The following is a 20014-nucleotide window of genomic DNA, read 5'->3' as shown; positions in this document are numbered from 1 at the left end:
ACAGCCAGACAGTATCTGTTGCTTAATGAATTGCACATTCAGACTAGGCTGTTCTCTCTGTCGCTGATCTCCAGCCTCTCTACATCAATGTTGGATTAAGTTAATATTAAGCACTGTTTTGGCCCAGGCGTGGTGGCTCACGCCTGTAATTCTAGCACTTTGGGAGGCTGAGGCAGGCGGATCACCTGAGGTCAGGAGTTCAAGACCAGCTTGGCCAACCTGGTGAAACCCCATCTCTACTAAAAATACAAAAAACTAGCCAGGCATGGTGGCGGGCACCTGTAATCCCAGCGGTTCGGGAGTCTGAGGCAGGAGAATCGCTGGAACCCAGGATGCGGAGGTTGCAGTGAGCCGAGATCGTGCCATTGCACCCCGGGCTGGGCAACAAGAGCAAGACTCTGTCTCAAAAAAAAATAAATAGGCCGGGCGCGGTGGCTCACGCCTGTAATCCCAGCACTTTGGGAGCCAAGGCAGGTGGATCACGAGGTCAGGAGATCAAGACCATCCTGGCTAACATGGTGAAACCCCGTCTCTACTAAAAATACAAAAAAATTAGCCAGACATGGTGGCAGGCGCCTGTAGTCCCAACTACTTGGGAGGCTGAGGCTGGAGAATGGCGTGAACCTGGGAGGCGGAGTTTGCAGTGAGCCGAGATGGCGCCACTGCACTCCAGCCTAGGCAACAAAGTGAGACTCCGTCTCGACAAAATAAATATAAATAAATAAATAAACAAAAAATAAACACTGTTTTTTAGAAGTCAGTGTTTTCTACAAAAAAAAAACTTTATGAGTCCCAGCTGTCTAAAACATAATATTATTTGGTTTTAATTCACCTATTCAATGAACTCATTTCTTAACTAATTCTTTCTTTAGTGTCATAATATGATTTTCCTCTTTGCTAACCCCTTTGCCTAGAATACCTCTCACTTTCTGTGCCACATCTAAGAGCTACCTATCCTTCAGGTTCATGTTCAAACTTTAGTTCTTCAAGAAAGCCTTCCTCTGCTACTCCAGCAAATAGTATTTTCTTTCTCTTTGAACTTGATGACATTTCTTTTCTTTTTCTTTCTTTCTTTTTTTTTTTTTTTTTTTTTTTTTTGCGGACTGAGTCTTGCTCTGTCACCCAGGCTGGAGTGCAGTGGCGAGATCTCAGCTCACTGAAACCTCCGCCACCTGGGTTCAAGCAATTCTTCTGCCTCAGCTTCCCTAGTAGCTGGGATTACAGCTGTGCGCTACCACACCCAGCTAATTTTTGTATTTTTAGTAGAGATGGGGTTTCACCATGTTGGCCAGGCTGGCCTCGAACTCCTGACCTCAGGTGATCCACCCACCTCAACCTCCCAAAGTGCTGGGATTACAGGCGTGAGCCACCACACCCCACCAGTGACATTTACTTTCTATGCTTCTAATCTTCCATTTACATCACGTTTACCTCCAACATTTCCTATCATCCTGGAAAAGAAAGTGAATATTCTGAAACTTGGATCTGAGTCTTATATGCATAGCAGATTCCTAACAAGTATTTGCTGATGGTTATGATCATGAAAATTGTACTATAGACATCTGTTATGCACGCTGACAGTGGAAGTGGAGCTCAATTTGCTGTCAGTCTGCTCTTTAATGGGTCTCCAATGACTGGAGAATAAAGTCCAATCTACATAGCATAGCATCCAAGTTTTGAGCAAAAGTCATCTGTCAGAGGAATTCTTTGTCTTCCAGGAAAGTCTTGCTTTCTGTCTCTTCAGTGCTCAATCACTGAGTGGGGGCAGCCCATAAGAAGTAAGGCCTTAGAGTGAAAACAATGATGGATTTCAGAGTGCAAGAAGTGGAGCCGTTGGTAATTACTCTCCTTGCAGGAGGAAACCTGAGATCTCCACCTATGGCATGCATAGATATACAAATATATGTATATTTAGTATATGATGAAAGTGACATTTCAAGTCAGTGAAGGAAAATATGATTCAATAGATGGTGTTGAGATGATTAGCTATGGGTTTGGATATAAAAATTTTATTTATATTCCAACCTAACATCCAAATGTTAAAAAAAAAACTGTAGAAAGAAAATATAAAATGATATTTTGGGGGGCATGTAGAAGGCCTTTACAAGCAAATTACTAAACCCCAAATCCATTAACCGTCGGATTTTATAAAAATTTCAAGCTTTCGTATGATAAAAAATATATATAATGATAGATAAAAGACAAGTATTAGACTATTAAACACACACACACACACACACACGCATCATGCATTCAAAAATTAACCTCCAAAAAATTGGGCTTGAAGAAAAATTCAGATTCAAATTTATTAAATATCCTTCTTGCCACTAAGTAGAAAAATATAATTTAAAATAATAAAATATCACTTTTAGTTATCCATGATGCAGGAAAACTTTTTTTTTTTTTTTGAGACAGAGTCTGACTCCGTCCCCTAGGCTGGAGTGCAGTGGTGCAATCTCAACTCACTGCAGCCTCCACCTCCCAGGCTCAAGTTATCCTCCCACCTCAGTCTCCCAAGTAGTTGGGACTACAGGCATGTGCAGATAATTTTTGTATTTTTTGTAGAGATAGGTTTTTGCCATGTTGCCCAAGCTGGTCTCGAAGTCATGAGCTCAAGAGATCCACCCACCTCGGCCTCCCATAGTGCTGGAATTACAGGCATGAGCCACTGCACCTAGCTGCAAACATTTTAAAAATTGCGAACACCCAATATTGATGAAAGATAGAGAAAAAAGCACTCAGATACACTGTTAGAAGGGTAAACTGGTACAGGTTTTTGAGAGGGAAACTGGATTGGAAATTGCAGGGGGAAGTGGTAATCAAAATGTGAAGTGCCCATGTGCCTTTACTCGGAAATTCCAAATCTAGAACTCTGTCCAACAGAAAACTTCACAGATGTACAGAGATATATGAACAAGGATGTTTAGTGTGAGTACTGCTTATAGAGCAAAACACTGGAAACAACTTAAAATTTGCTTTTAGAGAAATATTAAAGGAACTTCAGAGGATATCAATGGTTGTGGTTACATACAATGTATCTCCTATATAGTAAATGGTTGTAGTTACATATAGGGTATTGCATGTTATAAAATATTATGGATTCATTAAAAAGAAAGAACACTATTGTTTTAAATGGGCTAATATGGAAAGATCTTTAAGCTATATTACTAAGGTAAAAGTCAACATGTAGAACAATGTTATAATGATTCCTTTTGTTTTAAAACTTTAAAAAACTTTTTAAAACAAAAGAAAAATCCATATAAATCACATATGTTAATAAATGTATAAACAGGCCTGGAATAATAAATAAATAAGAAGAGGTCTGAAAAAAATCATGTTATCTTTAAACTTTTTATGTTTTTCTAAACTGTAAAAAAGTTTCCTAGCTATGAATGTTTCTTTCTTTTATTATTTAAAAAATATCAACAAGTGGTATCTGGACAATGAGATTATGAATTTCTCTTTATTTTTCTCTAACATTGAAAAAAATTAAATATTATTTTAAATAGCATTTTTAAAAAAGGAAAATGTTACAATAAAAAACAGATTCTTACAGAGTCCTAAAGATCTGCATGGTTTATTGCTATATGAAAAGAGAACATTGCACAGAAGTTATATTGTATGATCCTTTTATCAATTCAAGCAAAGCAAAAACACATGCATAGCAATTGCATAATATATTTGCATAAATATACAGTTATATATGTGCACCCATACACCAAACTTTTACTAGTGATTTGTGGAGCAGGACATGAGATTAAGGGGATAGATAAAGAAGGACTTCCAATCCATGAATTCTCTCCTTCTGTGTTGTAGTTTTTAATAGTTTCTCATTTATTTTGCAGATTCACTAGAGTGTATCTAGAGCTTTCTCTCAGAGAACCTGGACTTTATTCAGTTTTCGAAATGATCAGCTGCTGTTTCTTCAGTATCACTTTTCCATCATTCCCTTTATTCTCTTCTGGAACTCACAGACAGATGACAGATAGGTAGGTAGATTAGATAGATAGATAGATAGATAGATAGATAGATAGATAGATAATAGATATTTTAAAAACAGCTTTATTGAGGTATAATTCACATAATGTACACGTTATTCACTATTAAATATATTTTGAAATGTCTCAAATTACTCTCTGTGTTTCTTAACTGCTTTTTTTATATTTTTAAAAGAATCTTTTTTTTTGTAGATGCTCTCAACGAATTCATCAGTATTGATCATTTTTTTTTGAGATTTTATTTCACTGTAGTTTTCAGTTCCAGTAGTTTTGTTTCATTATTTCATTCTCTCTCTCTTTTTTTTTTTTTTTTTTGAGACGGGGTCTCTCTCTGTTCCAGGCTGGAGTGCAGTGGCATTAACATGGCTTACTGCAGCCTTGACCTCCTAGGCACAAGCAATTCTCCCACCTCAGCCTCCCAGGTAGCTGGGACTACAGGCAAGCATCCAACACCCAGCTAATTTTTGTATTTTTCGTAGAGACAAGGTCTCACCATGTTGTCCAGGCTGGTCTCAAACTCCTGGGCTCAAGTGATCCTCCTGCCTCAGCCTCCCAAAGTGCTGGAATTACAGGTGTGAGCTGCCACACATGGGATATTTTGTTTTCTTTTATTGATTTTTTTCTTCATTCCTTTGAGAATATTAAATATTTTTATTTGCTCTATCATCCATTTTCTCAGGAGAGGATTTGTACTTTGGTTTTTGGTTTGCAGGCTCATTTTGTGGGAAGTTTCTTGTTGTTGCTGCTGTTTTCCATTGTTTGGTCCTACCTCTCCATGTTTGGTGATTTTGCAGTGTTCTCTCTGTGACTGGCCAGGATATCTCATCAACAGAAGCAGCCAATTCCTAGGATTTTTTTTTTTTTTTTTAAAGTGTTTTGCTTTGTTACCCAGACTGGTGTGCGGTGGCATAATCCTGGCTCCCTGCAGCCTTGAATTCCTGACTCAAGCTATCCTCCTGCCTCAGCCTACAAGAGTGTTGGGATTACAGGCATGAGCGATCACACCTGGCCCCAATCCCTAGTTTATCCCCTTTCTCCTAATATTGCCTCAGAAACAGCAGCCAATCCCAAACTGACCCCCCTTCCCTTAGACCTCCTCAGGATTTTCCATGTAACTACAACCTTACAAAAGATGCTGCCTTCTCCCTCTTGAGTGAAGTTCCAGTTTCCTCTGGGGTCCTCTCCCTCACTGAAGTGAGTGAATAATCTGACCATAGCCTTTAGCTGATTAGGCTTTAGCAACCATACCTTCCATACCACGGTTTTGTTTTTCTTAGATTATGGGCATCCTAAGGCAGAGGCTACCGCTTTCTTACATTTCCTGTATATCCTGAGCATAATTACTTTGGGACAGCAGTGATACTCCTAGGGCCTAGTAGGGGGATTAACAGTTTTATCTTTTGCAGGCCCATCCCTGGTTATCTGCCCCTCTGTTTAGTGCTCCTTTTCTCAACTTATTTTATTGTCGGGAATCTGCCTTCTACTCCCACTAGGGAGTAAGATCCAAGAAGCTAGGACTGAGGTCTCATTCTTCTTTATACACTAGACATTATGCAACCCTTAGCACAAAACAAAACTGTGGTATGGAAGTGTTGGAGCTAGGGGTTTAATTACAGGCAAGATTCAGTCTGTGCCCTCAGTGAGCTTGCAGTCTAATGGAGATTACCAACAACCAAACTGGCAGTTACAATACATTTTAAGAGCTGATGGGTTTAGTACAGAATGGGGTGGAACACAATGGAGGAGAACACATAAAAATTTGTAGGCTCATGTGGCGGGGAGGGGAGAGGGATAGCATTAGGAGATATACCTAATGCTAAATGACGAGTTAATGGGTGCAGCACACCAACATGGCACATGTATACATATGTAACAAACCTGCACATTGTGCACATGTACCCTAAAACTTAAAGTATAATAATAATAAAATAAAAATAAAAATAAAAATTTGTAGGCTCAAAGGACATGCATAGCTTAGAGTCTGCCCCGAGTGCCATTTCCCTGGTAAGTGCATTTTTGGACCATCACCTACACCACCTCATTCTATAATCACCTTCCGCACCTCCCGTCCCTTCCTTGACACCTACCAGCATTTTCCTCTGTTGTTGTACTCACTGCACTGCATTGTAATGCTGTCCCTACTATACTTTCAAATGTAGGGGCAAAGGGAAGGCAGCCCTCTTGCTTGGTGGGAGCCTGCACATTTTAGACAGTAATGCAGATTTCTTGAATGATAAAAAGAAAGGAAATCTGTATGGAATTGAAGCTTTATGCCATTCCTTCAACATAGAAACTGCTCCCAGCCATTCCACAAGCCCAAGGCTACTCTGCAGTCTTAGCCAGAACCCTGATCACTTCCTGGCACCTTCTCTAACCACCTATGGGGATGGAAGTGCTTTTAAACTGGATTATGGTGATGGTTGCACAATAGAATACATTTACTAAAAATCACTGAATTATACACTTAAAATGGATGAACTGCATGGTACCCAAATTACATCTCAATAAAGCTATTAGAAGTTAAAAAGAAGAGAGGATTATAAATGGCTCTGGGGCGTCAACTTAGAGTGTCTGCCACAGAAACTCTTTAGTTTTTTCTTTCATAACTGGAATCATATTGTAAGTATTTTATGCAAATTGCTATTTTCATTTAATATGTACTAGAAGAGATATTTCTGTATAACATATATTTCATCAATTTTTAACATACAATTTTTCAGACCTTAATGTGAAAACCTCTGATATGGTGTAGATCTGTGTCCCCACCCAAATCTCAAATCTCATGTTCAGTTGTAATCCCCAGTGTTGGATGTGGGGCCTGGTAGGAGGTGATTGGATCATGGATGCAGTTTCTCATGAATAGTTTGGCACCAACCCCTCGATGCTATTCTGGTGATAGTGAGTGTGTGAGTTATCGTGAGATTTGGTTGTTTAACAGTGTGTAGCACCTCCACCCTCTTCCTCTTCCTCCTGCTCCAGCCATGTAAAATGCTGGCTCCCTCTTCGCCTTGTACCATGATTGTAAGTTTCCTGAGGGAGATGCTGCCATGCTTCCAGTACAGCCTGTGGAATCATGAGTCAATTAAACCCCTTTTCTTCGTAAATTACCCATTTTCAGGTATTTTGGTATTTCTTTATAGTAATGTGAGAACAAATTAATACAATCTCTTATCACAGACTTTATTGTGCATCAAAACCTGAGAATGGGTGTCAGTTTGCTAGAAAATCCAATAGAAACTAAAACAGAGGAACATTTTTTAAAGAAATGCTGTATCACCAATAATTTGGATGGCACACGGGACAACTTCATGGAGAAAAAGCACATCATTGATGACTCTGACTCAAAAGGGATTCAGAAGAGTCAGACTTGCTGACCTAATGTGAAGTTTTTTGTTGTTGTTGTTGTTTGAGATAGGGTCTTGCTCTGTTGCCTGGTCTGGGGTGCAGTGGCGAGATCTTGGCCCACTGCAACCTCTGCCTCCTGGGCTCAGGTGATCCTCCCACCTCAGCCTCCTGAGTAGCTGGGACCACAGGTGCGTGCCCATGCCCAGCTAATTTTTTGTATTTTTTGTAGAGACGGGGTTTCACCATGTTGCGCAGGTTGGTCCCAAACTCCTGAGTTCAGGCAATCCACTGGCCTCAGCCTCCCAAAGTGCTGGGATTACAGGTGTAAGCCACTGCACCTCGCCTGTGAAGTTGTTTTAAAAATACCTTAACTCATTTATTTCCTTTATATTTTCCATTTTATGAGTGCAAAAGAAAGTGATATGTGGCTTATAAATCTAGGTTAAGTAAGTCTAAAAGATCTCTTTCATTAAATATATATTCTACATAATAAAGTATTGTGCCATAGTTCAATTGGCAGCATTTTTTTTTTCTTATTGGTATACAAAATAATGGTGGATCTTACAATTGATGTCACATTAGAGTCAATGAAATACAGTATTATATGTTTATTACTTTTTTTACTTTTTTAAAAAAATAGAGATGGAGCCTTACCATATTGCCCAGGCTGGTCTGGAACTCTTGGGTTCAAGCAATCCTCCCACGTTGGTCTCTAAAAGTGCTGGGATTACAGGAGTGAGCCACCGTGCCTGGCCTACTTTATGACTTTTAAACACCATTTATCAAAATTAACGTTCTAGTGAACTCCCTCATACATGCCTCTTTGTGTACATCTGTAGCTCTAGAATATATATATATATAGGTGTGGAATTTCTAAATTGAAAGGATTGCACATTTAAAATTCTAACTACTGTCCTCCAAAAAGATTATACCAATATAAATGTGCACTAATAATGTATCAGGGTATCCATTAAGTCACACAAAGGGTGTTTTTTATTAATAAATTTTTCCTAATCTGATCCTGAAAAATGTTATCTCATTTGTTTTAAATTGCTTCTCATTTATTTTTGCCTATTATCTCAGGCAGAAGACAATTCTTACAGTTAATTTCTCATTATTTTGCATTTGCATAAGATATTCATTAAGATTATAAACAATTTTCATTTTTGCTTGTAATACTTGTATGATTTCTTAATGTTAAGCTCCATCTGGAATTTATTTTTGCCTTAATGTAAGGTAAGTATTTGATTTCTTTTCCCAATGAATAAATAGTTGTTTCAATATCATTTATGCGCTTGTACATCCTTGCCCATGTGCTTAGAAGTATCTGTTTATATTTGAACTCTATTCTGTTTCTTTGCTAAAAATTTCTATTTCTCTGGAGTAACATACATTTAAAATTACTTATCTTTATATATGTGGCTTTTTTTGTTTTTTTGAGATGGAGTCGCACTCTGTCGCCCAGGCTGGAGTGCAGTGGCATGATCTCAGCTCACTGCAACCTCTGCCTCCCAGGTTCAAGCAATTGTCCTGCCTCAGCCTCTGGAGTAGCTGGGATTACAGGCACCAGCCACCATCCCTGGCTGATTTTCGTATTTTTTTAGTAGAGATGGGGTTTCACCATGTTGGGCAGGTTGGTCTCAAACTCCTGACCTTAAGCGATCCACCCGCCTCAGTGTCCCAAAGTACTGGGATTACAGGCATGAGCCACTGCACCCGGCCTCTTTATACAATATTTTAATATCTCATAAAGCAAACCCCATCCATTCATTCTTTGCAAAAGTCTCTGGACTACTCTTTTTCTGGGGATTGTTGGGGTCATGCTTTGTTACCCAGGCTGGAGTGCAGTGGTGTGAACACAGCTCACTGCGACCTCCACCTCCTGCGCTCAAGCAATCCTCTCACCTCAGCCTCCCAAGTAGCTGGGACTACAGGCATCTGCCACCATGCCCAGCTAATTTTTGTATTTTTGATAGAGACAGGGTTTCACCATGTTGCCCAGGCTGGTCTCGAACACCTGGCTTCAAGTGATCTGCTCGCCTCAGCCTCCCAAAGTGCTGGAATTACAGGCGTGAGCCACCGTGCTGGGCCAGATAACTGTTTCCTATATAACACAATTCACTAACTGGACAAAAAAACAGTCAATAAATTGGACTTCATAAAAATTAAAAAATTTTGTTTATTAAATGACACTTTAAAGAAGTGAAACAGCAAGCTACAGACTGGAAAAGATGAAGAACAGGTAAACAGAATATCTAAAGAACTCTTACAAATCAGTAGTAATAAAAAGACAGACAACCCAAGTGTTTAAATGGGCAAAATGAACAGATATTTCACACACAAAAAAGATATCTGCTAAATGTATGAAAAGTTGCTCAACAAACTAAAATCATAATGAGAGACTAACACATATTCATCAAAATTGCTAAAATTTGGAAGACTGGTAATTCTAAGTATTGGTGAGGATGTGGGGTAATGGGAAAGAAAGAGTATAAAATAAAACAACCATTTTGGAAAACTGGTGGTTTCTTTTTTTTCTTTTTTTTTTTTTTTTTTTTTTTTTTTGTGAGACTGAGTCTCACTCTGTCGCCCAGGCTGGAGTGCAGTGGCACAATCTCTGCGCACTGCAAGCTCCGCCTCCCGGGTTCACGCCATTCTCCTGCCACAGTCTCCCAAGTAGCTGGGACTACAGGTGCCCGCCACCACGCCCAGCTAATTTTTTGTATTTTTAGTAGAGACGGGGTTTCACCGTGTTAGCCAGGATGGTCTCTATCTCCTGACCTCGAGATCCGCCTGCCTCGGCCTCCCAAAGTGCTGGGATTACAGGCGTGAGCTACCGCGCCCAGCCACTGTTGGTAGTTTCTTAAAAAGTGAAACATGCACTTACCTCATGATGCAGCAATTCTACTCCTAGGCATATCCAGGGGTGTCCCATCTTTTGGTTACCCTGGGCCATATTGGAAGAAGAAGAATTGTCTTGGGCCATATATAAAATACAATAACAATAGCTGATGAGCTAAAAAAAAAAAAGCAAAAACCCCTCATGTTTTAAGAAAGTTTACTGTATGTTCAAAAAAGACTTGTGCAGGAATGTTTATAAGAGCTTTATTAATAATAGCCCACACTGGAAATAACCCGATTGTCTATCGACAGAAGAACAGATAAATAAATTGAGGTGTATTCACACAGTAGAATACTATATGGCAATATAAAGAAATGAACAGCTCATACACAGAATGAAAGAGTACGCACGGCATGATTCCTTATAAGAAGGTTAAGAACAGACAAAACCAAGCTATGGTGATAGAAATCAGAATAGCGGTGTGTCTCATGGGGTCTGGGAGGAAGATGACACGAAGGAGACATACTGGAATTTCCCGAAGTTAAGGAAATTTCTTTACCTTGATCTGGATAATGGTTGCACAAGTGTATATATTTGTCAAAATTCATCAAGCTTTACACTTAAATGTATTCATTTTTAATACATAAATTATACCTCAACAAAGTACCGTTAGTATAAGGAGGTAGAGAAAGGTGATGGTAGGCATTTGTGTGATTTCTGAAGGGGAGTACAAGGCATGTTAATCGGCTCTAAAAGTTGATGGCATTCATGTGGAGTCCTAATTAGGGAAAAGGAGTCAGGCTGGTGGGAGCAGGGGAAAGCAAAAAGAAAAAGCAGATAAGCTGTGAGTCTGCCTTTCTTCATGGTCCAGGACACATAGCCCTCCTGTGCAAATAACTCAAAATCTTCCTGCACCCAGCTATCACCAGTCCCTCAGCTGACAGAAAAATGCAAGTTAGTTAACTGCAAGCTAGCCATTATTGGTACTGCACATAGTCCTCTCCAGCACAAGCATCATCCTATAAAACCCCAGCAAGCCTTTGTCTCTTTGCAGTCAGCTCCGCTCTTGCTGATCTGCCCATTGCCTTCTTGCAATGCATTTTTACTATTTTCTCTCATATACTGCCTTGGTAAATTCTTTTTTTTTGTTTTGTTTTTTTTTTTAGATTGAGTCTCACTTACTCTGTCACCCAGGCTAGAGTACACTGGCATGATCTTGGCTCACTACAACCACTGCCTCCCTGGTTCAAGCGATCCTCCCTCCTCAGACTCCCAAGTAGCTGGAATTACAAGCATGTGCCACCACACCCAGCTAATTTTTGTATTTTTAGTACAGATGGGTTTCACCATGTTGGCCAGGCTGGTTTCGAACTCCTGAACTCAACTGATCTGCCCACTTCGGCCTCCCAAAGTGCTGGGATTACAGGAGTGAGCCATGATGCCCAGCCTGCCTTGGTAAATTCTTTTTACCAACTGTGTCACCAGCCTCAGATAGTTGCTATCTGCAACAACTCATTCTTAAATCTAAGTTTATTCTGAATCTATTTTATTTTCTTTCACTGTTGTCTATTATTAGTATTCATTTCACTTGATAACATCTATTTCCAGAATCAAAATAGAACTGAGACAAGGAGAGAGAAGGAAAAAATACATACTGTAGTATTACAGAGTTAGAAATAGGGTTAATTACTCAAAAAAAAAAAAAGTTTGCAATAGAATTAAATAAGTTGCAGGTAGTGACAAATATAGGAAAAGAAGTATTTCTCTGGAGGAAAGGAAGCAGATCTTGGAGGAAGTCTTTAGAGAGAAAAAAATGAGCTGAGAGCACTAATTAGCTGTATATGACCTCAGGGAAGTCACTTAACCTCTCTGGGGATGATTCTATTTTACAGATTTTTTTTGGTATGTTAAATGAAAGAATTGAATTAAATGAGCTCAGAGCATTCTATTAAAGTACAATATAATAATTAATATTCCCAAGTCATCCAGAAAGGTCTAATTTGTGTTCTCTGTATTTTGTTTAATAAAGCTGAGAAGTTTGGAAAACATTTATTTGTCACGATAAATTGTTATTGATATATTGAGTGACCACCTTGTGCAAGTAGCATCCTAGGCAATATACTTTCATTGTCTTGTTTAATTTATACTTTAATTAATTAATGGATTTTATAACGAATAATTGGATCAATTAAAAATGTCTTAAAATAACGTGTGTATGTATATATATTATATATCTTTATTATTACCATAAAAATGTAATATTATTACAGAAAACCAGGAAAATAGAGAAAATCATACACAAAAAAGTAATCCTGTCACTCTGAAAGCAACTATTAACATTTTGAAGCATATCTGTTGAATATAGACACATATTAGCTAATGATTTTTTAAAATAAAATTGAGACCAAATTCAACATATTTCTATCCTGTTTCTATTTTCAAAAACATGCTTTTTCAGTAACCATATAGTATTCCATTTTTAAATATAAAGGACTAGATAATCCTTTTTGTTGGCCATGAATAAAAGTTTTGACACCAATGATGTAAACTTTAGTTACACCAAAAATTCCCCAGGGCAATGTGGCAGTCAGGGTCCCCAGAGGAAACAGATGGCACACAGCAAGAGGGTAATTTGAGAAGTGTTAAATACAAGAACTATTTACAAAGGAGTGGGCAGGGATTAGGGGAACCAGAAGTAATAATATAGTATGTGACAGCACTGTTGATGACACCCCTTAGCCTGGAGGAGCAAAAGGAGGCAGCAGTTCCTAGAACTTGGAGACAAAGAAACCTCCGTGGAGACAGCTGCCTGACAAAAGCTGTAGCTGGCACTTGGTTGAGGGAGTAGCCAGCCTGCAGTGACCCAGCTTGGAGGTGCAGGGGATAAACATCTTGACACCCTCACTTGCTCTGAGGGCCAGGGAGGCCCTCCTCCCTAGTATAGTCCACACAGATCAGCCTCCTTGGCCACAAGGCATGGCAGAGAAAAGTGAAGAGTGCACCAGGAGGAGAAAATGGAGTTCTGAACACACACTTTTGCTTTGATCACGCTTACTTGGCAGAATTCATCTTTGTAATGACTTGATCTGGGAGTCAGAGATAGTTTCTCTTAAGAAGTAATGTTAAATCTGAGACCTAGAGGATGTGTAGGTGCTAAGAATATGAAGAACAAGGAAAATAATACATGAAGTAGGGGGGAATAGTATGTGCAAAGTCCCTGTAGTAGAAGGGTGTTTTTAAGGAACAAAGGCCAGTGGGTAAGACCGAAAGACAAAGGGGAGAGAACAAAGTAAAACAGAGTGAAGATTTTGGCAGGGCAATATTGTAGGTCCCACTAAGGATTTTGGTCTTCATCCTTGAAACAAAAGTAAATCATTGACAGGTGTTAGGATCAAATGACAGATTAGATTTGCATATTAAGAATATTATTATTCTGCTCTGGGGTGAATGGATTGACAGACAAACAAAAATGAAATTGAGGTGGGTATAGCATTAATCCAGGTAAAAGTTTGGATTAAGGTGCTGGTAGAGATGGTGTGACACAGACAGGTTTGAGAAATGTGGGGGACATAACATTGACAAAACTTGATAATATATTGGATATGGGAATGTAAGAGTGGGGATAGTGTCAAATAATCTACCAGATTACTATGCTTGCTTATAAAACTGGATGGATGGAGCCGGACATGGTGGCTCACGCCTGTAATCCCAGCACTTTGGGAGGCTGAGGCAGGTGGATCATCTGAGGTCAGGAGTTTGAGACTAGCCTGGCCAACATGATGAAACCCCATTTCCACTAAAAATACAAAAATCAGCTGGGTGTGGTGGCACGTGCCTGTAATCCCAGCTACTGAGGAGGCTGAGGCAGGGGAATCGCTTGAACCCGGGAGGTGGAGATTGCAGTGAGCTGAGATCATGCCACTACACTCCAGCGTGGGCAACAGAGCCAGACTCTGTCTCAAAAGAAAAAAAAAACTGCATAGATGAAAAGCTTTTTGGAACTGGGAAATTATAAACTAGTGTATATAGATAGATAGTTTGGCTATTTCTTTTTTTTTTCTTTTTTTTTTTTTTTTTTTTTGAGACAGAGTCTCGCTCTGTCACCCAGGCTGGAGTGCAGTGGCGCGATCTCTGCTCACTAGAAGCTCCCGCCTTGTGGGTTCGCGCCATTCTCCTGCCTTAGCCTCCCGAGTAGCTGGGACTACAGGCGCCCGCCACCACGCTCGGCTAATTTTTTGTATTTTTAGTAGAGACAGGGTTTCACTGTGTTAGCCAGGATGGTCTCCATCTCCTGACCTCGTGATCCGCCCGACTCGGCCTCCCAAAGTGCTGGAATTACAGGCGTAAGCCACCTCACCCGGTCCGTTTGGCTATTTCTTAATGAGTTAAAGACCATATATTCTAGAAATAAAGTGGTTGTGAAGCTGAACAATGAGAACAGAAACCATTTCTGCAATTTAACACTTGTTAAGCAATCAGAGGAGTGGTAGGTGTCGGGAGGAAGAACTGGGAGAGAGAGGCTAGAGGACTGACATGAAGCAGACATTGAGGAAAGAGGAATTCATGCAATAATGGCCCAGGTTGCTGCAGATGTGAGAAACTATTCAACTTTTGAGAAAACATAATAGAAAAAAAATAGTTTGGCACAAAAATACAAATAAGCAAGCAAAACAAAATTACTACTTTTCTTCCTTTCTTCCCCTCCCTCCCCAACTCCCTGTTCTCTCTTTCTCTATCTCTGGGGACCAGCGTGAGGATCAATGGTCTGCCTTCGACAGTCCCCATCCCTAGCTATTTGCTCCTTTGTTGAGTGCCCCCTTTCCTCACCTTATCTTATGAAAAGCGTTCCAACCCTCCTAGAATGTGAGCTCCTAGAAAGCAGACTTAGCCTATTTTTTATGCTATGTATCATAGCCCACTGTACAGAGTAGCTGCTCATTTATGTACCTTATATTGAGGTAAATCTGAATCTTACCTGGGCCAAACTCTGTGTTAGGATCTGGGTATTCAACTGTGAGGGGACTCAACTGTGAGCAAGACCTTGTCTCTACCTTCCCAGATCATACAGTCTTAGGAAGACATTAACACCAAAGGCCATTACATGACCCTCGATGAATGCGGATGGGGTAGGTACGGGTCTTCTGGATAACAGAGGAGCATGGAATGGTAACCCTGGAGACAACCTGGTGCCATTCCTGCTAGATGCAGACATCTCCTATATGAATTTTGGCGGTGGGGGTGAGGGGATAGGGAAATGGGGGCTGTGAGCAAGGAGGGAGGTTCCAGGAACATCTTTCTCATCCCCTAGTCCCCATTTCCTGCATGAACTGCTGTATCTATCAAGTGCGGGTACGCAGGGAGCACAGTCTTTGTGCCAGGTGGGTGCCAGCACACAGCAGTCATTGACACTGTACAGACTTCTGGAGTAAATGGATGGATGGATGAAACACTTGTGCAATCGAAACTTTTGCGACTCCATTTGACAAGTACGGCCCACGCCATTCATTCCCCAACCCAAAGCCCGCGAAGCCCCACAGCTTACACAGAGGCCGCGCCCAACCGCCCCGCTCCGCGCGCTCCCTCCGCGCCCGCGCCGCAGCTCTGCGAGACACGCGGAACGGTGGTCAAGTTCCGGGTCACAGTGCGCTTGCGTAGGAGGAGCCAGTGGCGAAGAAGGGGAGGAGCCGCGAAGCTTAGACTGCAGTGACAAGGAAAACACGGAAGGGATCGGAGCAGGAGTCCGCTAGGGCTCTGTGGGGTTAGTGCTCTTGGGGCCGTTTAGTGGGTGTCCCGGGGGTACTCAAAGAGAACCCATCAGAGACTGACCTGAGTTTACACACGATGCGTCTTTTACTGCTCATATCAAGTCTATTGATTTTGGTTGTTTTTTTTTTCAATTAACTTTAGTGGTCAAGAACTGCTGCTTTGCAGTGAGATAGATCCAGATTCCAGTGCTTGGTGTGACTGTGTGGCCTTGGGCAAGTTATCTGTCCAAGTTTCAATCGCTACCTGTATCAAATGTAGTTGATTATAGTTGTGTGCGTCACAGGGATTTTGTGAAGATTAAATGACATCGTATATATCGGGGTAGCGCAGTGCCTGGTACGCAGAAAAAGCCCAATAAATGGCAAGTGCTATTATAACCATTATCATGAGGTTGGAGGATCGCTTGAGACTGGGAGGTTGAGGCTGCAGTGAACCGTGATCGCGCCACTGCTCTCCAGCCTGGGCAACAGAGCAAAACCCTGAAAAAAAAAAAAACCCGGGGGAAACAAACCAAATGTCCCCGTATAAATGATAAACAAAAGTGGTACATACGGAATCTTATTCAGCCTTTAAAAAGAGTGAAATTCTGATGCAAGTTACAACATGGATAAACCTTGAAGACACCATGCTAAGTGAAAAAAACCATACACAAAAGGACACATGTTGTATGATTCCAGTTACATGAAGTATCTGGAATAGTCAAATATTATACACAAAGACAGAACATAGAATAATGGTTACCTGAGGCTGAAGGTAGGGCAGAAATGAGGAATTAGTGTTTAACAGGTGCAGAGTTTAGGATGATGAAAACATCTGGATGGATGGTGAAAATGGTTGCACAGCCATGTGAATGCACTTAATGCCACTGAACTGTACACTTAAAAATGGTTAAAATGGGCCGGGCGCGGTGGCTCACGCCTGTAATCCCGCACTTTGGGAGGCCGAGGCGGGCGGATGACGAGGTCAGGAGTTCGAAACCAGCCTGACCAACATGGTGAAACCGCGTCTCTACTAAAAATATAAAAATTAGCTGGGCGTGGTGGCGCGCACCTGTAATCCCAGCTACTCAGGAGGCTGAGGCAAGAGAATCGCTTGAACGTGGGAGGCAGAGGTTGCAGTCAGCCTAGATCGCTCCACTGAACTCCAGCCTGGGCGACAGAGCAAGACTCCGCCTCAAAACCAAAACAAAACAAAACAAAAAGGTTAAAATGGTAAATTTCATGTATATTTTACCACATAAAGAAAAGGAAAGGAAAGAAGCCCAGGAGTAGGCAGCGCACAGCGGGAGTGCATGGCAGCTCAGCTCAACAATGCCCTCAGGCGCTTAGGGTCTTTCTATCTTTCAGTTCACTACTCCCAGCATGTGACTTTCGTCCTTGTGGTCATAAGATGATTGCTGTTTCTCGAGGAATTGTATGCATGTACTAGATAAGAAAAGCCAAAAGTCATCTTCTTGTGAAGTTTTATATTTTCATTCAAGAAAAGGAGCCTAAGGGAATGCCCGCCTACTACTCATTGACAAGAAGTTTATCACGTGACCTCTCAACAGGACTCTGGGAAAGTTACTTTTCAAGTGTCTAAAGTATAGAATGGCACAATAAAGGGGAGCTGTGAGGTCCCCCTTATTGTGCCATTCTATAGATACTTGAAAGGTAATTTCAAGTATCTAAAGTATAGAATTTTCAAGTACAGAAAATCTGAGGCCGGATGTGGTGGCTTTTGCCTGTAATCCCAGCACTTTGGGAGGCCAAAGTGGGCGGATCACCTGAGGTCAGGAGTTTGAGACCAGCTTAGCCAATATAGTGAAACCCCATCTCCATTAAAAATACAAAAAAATTAGCCGGGCATGATGGTGCGAGCCTGTGGTCCCAGCTGCTCCAACGGCTGAGGCAGGAGAATCGCTTGAACCTGGGAGGCGGAGGTTGCAGTGAGCGGACATCGCGCCACTGCACTCCAGCCTGGGAGACAGAGAGAGACTTTGTCTCAAAAAAAAAAAAAAAAAAAAGAAGAAGAAGGAAGAAAATTTGAGTAGCCAAATTTTCAGGGAATATCCCACAAACATAGAGGTTTATTTTGCTTTTTTCCATAAATGTGCTTATACTGCATATTATTTTTTGCAACTTGCTATTTTTTCTTAGCAATATGAATTAGAATTCCTCAGTTCCTTTAGCTGCTGCAAAATACTCTTGTTTCTAAGGCACACTTTTTTATTCACATTTTATGATCTCTCAAATTGGTATGCATCTTACAGTTGCTGTCTGCTAGCTAGGCAGCAATAGTGATGTAGTTGTCATTGCCTGCTGGGTATGCATCAAAACTTGCAGAATGGAGGTTAGCAGCCTGGCATATTGATGATTCTGAGTCTAAACATTATATAGAAGGGTCAGACTCTAAGAAGAGGATTTAGCTATATGGTAATCAATTTATTTCATGAATCCTTTTAATTTATGCATAAGGATAATATGGAATAAAGATCTTAAGCCTTAATTAGCTTTTTCAATAAGTATAAAATAAAAATTATAAATGGCAAGAAAGCTTTGTGTCATAGCTTAATTAGGATCATTTTTCTTTCTTAATGATGTATAAAATAATGAAGGCTATAGAGGGTCACATCCTCGAGTCAATGAAATACAGTGTTCTTTTTTTTTTTTTTTTTTTTTTGAGACGGAGTCTCGCTCTGTCGCCCAGGCTGGAGTGCAGTGGCGCGATCTCGGCTCACTGCAAGCTCCGCCTCCCAGGTTCACGCCATTCTCCTGTCTCAGCCTCCTGAGCAGCTGGGACTACAGGCGCCCTCCACCATGCCCGGCTAATTTTTTCTATTTTTAGTAGAGACAGCGTTTCACCGTGTTAGCCAGGATGGTCTCGATCTCCTGACCTCGTGATCCGCCCGCCTCGGACTCCCAAAGTGCTGGGATTACAGGCGTGAGCCACCGCTCCCGGCCGAAATACGGTGTTCTAAATATGACTATTCCATAGCTTATTTAATCATTTCCTTTTTGATAGAAGTTAGGTTTTACTTTTTTTTTTTTTAATGATGCTTTAGGAAACCCTTGTGCATGCACTTTTTTCCATACGTGAAAGTAGTCGTTCTCTAGATACCTAGGAATATACATGTTAACATTCTGAGAGCAACTGCCCTTTAAAAAGGTCCTATCGATTTACACTTCCATGAAAGAACCCATTTTTTCCAACTAGTTTTAAATTGTGGTGAATCTGGTATCTGAAAATAGTACCTCATTGTTTTGATTTTGTCTTTTAGTGTTGTTAAGGGTGTCTATAACATAGAAGCCAATTTTTAAAAATCAACTTTTTATTTTTGTGTATCTTTAGATTTACAGAAAAACTATGAAGATAGAACAGAGTACTCCTATATATCCCACACCTAGTTTCTCTATTGTTAATATTTACATTAGAATGGTATATTTGTCACAATCAGTGAACCAATATTGATACATTATTATTAACTAAAGCCCATATTTTATTCAGATTTTCTTCATTTTTGCCTAATGTCCTTTTTCTGTTGGACAGTCCCATTCGAAATAGCACATTAAATGTAATCATCATGTCTTCTATACCCTTCTTGGTTGTGAAATTTCTCAGACTTTTATTGTTTTTGATAGCTTTGATGTTTTCAGGAGTACTAATTAGGTATTTTGTAGAATGTTCCTCAGTTGGGACTTGTTTGGTGTTTTTCTAATCATTGGACTGGAGTTTGGGTTTGGCGGTGGAAATCTGAAAAGGTAAGTAGTACCACTCTGATCATACCATTTCAAGGGTACAGACTGTTAACATGACTTGTCACTAGTGATATTAACCTTATTCATCTGGCTGAAATAGCGTTTGTCAGGTTTCTCCATGGTAAAGTTACTCTTCTTTTTTCCCCCTTTTCTGTACTGTACCCTTTGAAAGGCAGTCACTGCACAATCCATACTTAAGGGGTGGGGATTTATGCTCCACCACCTTAAGAATGGAGTATCTTCACACATTATTTGGAATTCTTCTGCATAGAAGATTTGCCTACTCTTCCATATTAATTTAATTAATTTGTTTATTCAATCATTTA

The sequence above is a fragment of the Nomascus leucogenys genome, chromosome 1a (assembly GCF_006542625.1).
Source record: "Nomascus leucogenys isolate Asia chromosome 1a, Asia_NLE_v1, whole genome shotgun sequence".
Classification (NCBI taxonomy): Eukaryota; Metazoa; Chordata; class Mammalia; order Primates; family Hylobatidae; genus Nomascus; species Nomascus leucogenys.
The sequence above is the reverse complement of the archived record's forward strand: the minus strand, read 5'-3'. Positions refer to the sequence as shown.